At 55.6% G+C, this 5,000-nt stretch overlaps 3 non-coding genes across 3 annotated transcripts in view; all 3 read left to right on the forward strand.

Moving 5' to 3' along the window:
• Positions 1–2,177: 2,177 nt before the first annotated feature.
• Positions 2,178–4,070, forward strand: LOC126318270 (small subunit ribosomal RNA). The gene has a single exon (XR_007557243.1). It is a non-coding gene; the product is annotated as a small subunit ribosomal RNA (ribosomal RNA).
• A 355-nt stretch (positions 4,071–4,425) lies between these two features.
• LOC126318262 (5.8S ribosomal RNA) lies at positions 4,426–4,580 on the forward strand. Its single transcript, XR_007557236.1, has one exon. It is a non-coding gene; the product is annotated as a 5.8S ribosomal RNA (ribosomal RNA).
• A 188-nt stretch (positions 4,581–4,768) lies between these two features.
• The window catches only part of LOC126318264 (large subunit ribosomal RNA), a 4,209-nt gene continuing 3,977 nt past the window's right edge, over positions 4,769–5,000 (forward strand). The window contains exon 1 of the ribosomal RNA XR_007557238.1: positions 4,769–5,000. This exon is cut by the window's right edge and continues 3,977 nt beyond it. This is a non-coding gene — a ribosomal RNA (large subunit ribosomal RNA).

Raw genomic sequence — 5,000 nt, forward strand, 5'->3', positions numbered from 1 at the left:
CACACTAGATCGCGTGTTCTTAACCTAAGTTACACTGCACCTTAACCTAAGTTACACTGCACCTTAACCTAAGTTACACTGCACCTTAACCTAAGTTACACTGCACCTTAACCTAAGTTACACTGCACCTTAACCTAACTTACACTGCACCTTAACCTAACTTACACTGCACCTTAACCTAACTTACACTGCACCTTAACCTAACTTACACTGCACCTTAACCTAACTTACACTGCACCTTAACCTAACTTACACTGCACCTTAACCTAACTTACACTGCACCTTAACCTAACTTACACTGCACCTTAACCTAACTTACACTGCACCTTAACCTAACTTACACTGCACCTTAACTGTCACATGTAACGTCACAGGAATGTAGCTTTGCCTAACAGCAACCCTCTGAACATAGTTCACTGCTTGGATCCTCTGGTGTCATGTGTATTTCTCGATGCCATGGTGCGTACCCTCACGTAAATGTCTTTCGAGTGTTGCGTACTTTCTACACAGTCCCGCTAACCACTGGAAGGGTGTAACGCTACAGAACGACTATCGCCCTCCCCTCCTGCCCTTCCAAGCTGGTCGGTCAGGCGTTTGTTTGTGAAATGAGCCTTGCAGCTGTTCAGTTGCATTCGGTTGTCGATGCAGTCAGTGTACGTTGTGGTACGGCCTGTGTGGACTGTCCGCTGATGTACGCGTAACCCACACTGATCATCCGTCGTTACGTACTGAGTGACATAATGTGGCACATGCTTGACCGTACACCGGCTGCGCCCTACAATGGCGAATCATAAGGGCCATATGTTGTGCACGATGCTACTTGTCTCGTCTCCCCATTACAGCGAGATTGCACTGTTTTACGCCGTACAGACATGTGGTAGGTACGGACGAAAGTATTGCATGTTGGCCCCCCTCCCTCTGCCGGGAATCAGCGTGAGCCGTCTGTTGATGTAGCGACGAGGGTTTTCCTATTTAATCGTATTGCCCCACACAACATGATACCACGGTGGACCGCGTTCCACATCTGCGACATGCTACAGAGGCCGGTTGACAGTCGACCGCGCAAGGGACATTGCACACGTGCGCGGACCATCTTCCACGTGTTCTCTCGTGTACATGCCGTAGTGTGTATGTGGGCTGATGTAGCGTGTCGTGACACATAACATGCAGGCATGCCAGAATCGTAGATTTCGCAAATGTAGATTGACGTATACGTTTGCTGCCAAAGATCCGCAAATGAACTGGAAATCAGTTGTTGAGCGGTTGTTCGCGCTGCAGGTGCATCGGTGATAGCGACGATCGGTACATCTGTGAACCGGTTGTTTCGGCGGTACCCGCCATGCCCCCGAACCTGAGTTGGCCATGTGGGTATGAAGCGATACGAGGCTGTGGCTTGGTGGGACAGTCCCCGGCCGGTGAGGGGGGGCCGCCCGGCGTGCTGGCCGCGCGCTGCGTGAGCGCACGCACTACAGCCGGCTGGTGGGGGGCGCCCAGTGGCAGGAGCGCCGGCCGACGGGCCCGGCTGGCGTCCCAGCTACGCGCCGGCGCACCCGGCGCGCGGCGCCAGGCGGCCAAAGTGGGTTCTGCCGAGCCCGGTGCGAAGCGCGGTGGACATCTGCAGTGTGCTGGTCCGATTGCGGACTGTGTGCGTTGAGGATGCGCCGCCGCCCGGCACTCGGCGTCGCGACGCCGTCTGCTGCTCGGTCGCCCCCGGCGGTTCTCGCAGGTGGTTTGTATCGCAGCTCTGCGGACGTGTTGGCGCGTGCGCTGTGCTGGGAGAGTTCGCTTCTGCACCCAAGTGGGGCTTTGCCCTTCTGTGGCGCTGGCGTTGGAGCTGCCGGTCACCGTAGGTGGCGCGTGTTGTTTCCCGCCGGCAATGCCACGACAGCACGCTCCCGGGCCTCTGTCGGCAGCGGCAAGCTCAGTTGGGAGCACGGGTGTTCGCACTGAAAGCGTCTACTCGCCTATCTCCGGGCGATTGCGCCTCTCTCGAACCCGACCAAGTACTTAGGACGGCGCTGCGCGCCGCCGGGACCTGAGAGGGTTTCGAGGTGTATCGTGCAGGGGAGCTCAGCCTCCTCCTGTTTGCAGAATAATTGAGCGGACGCTTGCGTGTTCGCGCGGGCCCTCGGGACACACTCCCGGGCGGCCGGCTGCTCAGCTCTCGTTGACGCAGCTCCCTGGTTGATCCTGCCAGTAGTCATATGCTTGTCTCAAAGATTAAGCCATGCATGTCTCAGTACAAGCCGCATTAAGGTGAAACCGCGAATGGCTCATTAAATCAGTTATGGTTCCTTAGATCGTACCCACGTTACTTGGATAACTGTGGTAATTCTAGAGCTAATACATGCAAACAGAGTCCCGACCAGAGATGGAAGGGACGCTTTTATTAGATCAAAACCAATCGGATTGGCTCGTCTGGTCCGTTTGCCTTGGTGACTCTGAATAACTTTGGGCTGATCGCACGGTCCTCGTACCGGCGACGCATCTTTCAAATGTCTGCCTTATCAACTGTCGATGGTAGGTTCTGCGCCTACCATGGTTGTAACGGGTAACGGGGAATCAGGGTTCGATTCCGGAGAGGGAGCCTGAGAAACGGCTACCACATCCAAGGAAGGCAGCAGGCGCGCAAATTACCCACTCCCGGCACGGGGAGGTAGTGACGAAAAATAACGATACGGGACTCATCCGAGGCCCCGTAATCGGAATGAGTACACTTTAAATCCTTTAACGAGTATCTATTGGAGGGCAAGTCTGGTGCCAGCAGCCGCGGTAATTCCAGCTCCAATAGCGTATATTAAAGTTGTTGCGGTTAAAAAGCTCGTAGTTGGATTTGTGTCCCACGCTGTTGGTTCACCGCCCGTCGGTGTTTAACTGGCATGTATCGTGGGACGTCCTGCCGGTGGGGCGAGCCGAAGGCGTGCTTGCGCGTCCCGAGGCGGACCCCGTTGAAATCCTACCAGGGTGCTCTTAGTTGAGTGTCTCGGTGGGCCGGCACGTTTACTTTGAACAAATTAGAGTGCTTAAAGCAGGCAAGCCCGCCTGAATACTGTGTGCATGGAATAATGGAATAGGACCTCGGTTCTATTTTGTTGGTTTTCGGAACCCGAGGTAATGATTAATAGGGACAGGCGGGGGCATTCGTATTGCGACGTTAGAGGTGAAATTCTTGGATCGTCGCAAGACGAACAGAAGCGAAAGCATTTGCCAAGTATGTTTTCATTAATCAAGAACGAAAGTTAGAGGTTCGAAGGCGATCAGATACCGCCCTAGTTCTAACCATAAACGATGCCAGCCAGCGATCCGCCGCAGTTCCTCCGATGACTCGGCGGGCAGCCTCCGGGAAACCAAAGCTTTTGGGTTCCGGGGGAAGTATGGTTGCAAAGCTGAAACTTAAAGGAATTGACGGAAGGGCACCACCAGGAGTGGAGCCTGCGGCTTAATTTGACTCAACACGGGAAACCTCACCAGGCCCGGACACCGGAAGGATTGACAGATTGATAGCTCTTTCTTGATTCGGTGGGTGGTGGTGCATGGCCGTTCTTAGTTGGTGGAGCGATTTGTCTGGTTAATTCCGATAACGAACGAGACTCTAGCCTGCTAACTAGTCGCGTGACATCCTTCGTGCTGTCAGCGATTACTTTTCTTCTTAGAGGGACAGGCGGCTTCTAGCCGCACGAGATTGAGCAATAACAGGTCTGTGATGCCCTTAGATGTTCTGGGCCGCACGCGCGCTACACTGAAGGAATCAGCGTGTCTTCCTAGGCCGAAAGGTCGGGGTAACCCGCTGAACCTCCTTCGTGCTAGGGATTGGGGCTTGCAATTGTTCCCCATGAACGAGGAATTCCCAGTAAGCGCGAGTCATAAGCTCGCGTTGATTACGTCCCTGCCCTTTGTACACACCGCCCGTCGCTACTACCGATTGAATGATTTAGTGAGGTCTTCGGACTGGTACGCGGCATCGACTCTGTCGTTGCCGATGCTACCGGAAAGATGACCAAACTTGATCATTTAGAGGAAGTAAAAGTCGTAACAAGGTTTCCGTAGGTGAACCTGCGGAAGGATCATTACCGACTAGACTGCATGTCTTTCGATGTGCGTGTCGTGTCGCGCAACACGCTACCTGTACGGCAGTAGCCGTGCGCCGCGTGCGGAACCACGCGTGCCTCTCAAAACTAGCGCAAGTGGTGTTGTGTGGTACGAGCGCTGAAGCTCTGGAGCGGCTGGCCTGCGGCACCTGGCGCCTGGCGCCGGTTTTGAATGACTTTCGCCCGAGTGCCTGTCCGCTCCGGTGTGGAGCCGTACGACGCCCATCGGCCGTCGGGCCGTTGGACACAAAGTAATGGAACAGGGGCCGTCAAACGCCTCAGTCCCGCCTCTGCAACTGTCTTGAAAGAGACGGTGGAGAACTGAAAAGATAAAGATCACCCAGGACGGTGGATCACTCGGCTCGTGGGTCGATGAAGAACGCAGCAAATTGCGCGTCGACATGTGAACTGCAGGACACATGAACATCGACGTTTCGAACGCACATTGCGGTCCATGGATTCCGTTCCCGGGCCACGTCTGGCTGAGGGTCGGCTACGTATACTGAAGCGCGCGGCGTTTGTCCCGCTTCGGGCGCCTGGGAGTGTCGTGGTCGCCTGTGTGGCCGGCCGCGTCTCCTTAAACGTGCGATGCGCGCCCGTCGCCTGGCGGTTCGCATACCGGTGCTTTCTCGGTAGCGTGCACAGCCGGCTGGCGGTGTGGCGTGCGACACCTCGTACAACGACCTCAGAGCAGGCGAGACTACCCGCTGAATTTAAGCATATTACTAAGCGGAGGAAAAGAAACTAACAAGGATTCCCCCAGTAGCGGCGAGCGAACAGGGAAGAGTCCAGCACCGAACCCCGCAGGCTGCCGCCTGTCGTGGCATGTGGTGTTCGGGAGGGTCCGCTACCCCGACGCCTCGCGCCGAGCCCAAGTCCAACTTGAATGAGGCCACGGCCCGTAGAGGGTGC

Source organism: Schistocerca gregaria, unplaced genomic scaffold (genome assembly GCF_023897955.1).
Source record: "Schistocerca gregaria isolate iqSchGreg1 unplaced genomic scaffold, iqSchGreg1.2 ptg000663l, whole genome shotgun sequence".
Classification (NCBI taxonomy): domain Eukaryota; kingdom Metazoa; phylum Arthropoda; class Insecta; order Orthoptera; family Acrididae; genus Schistocerca; species Schistocerca gregaria.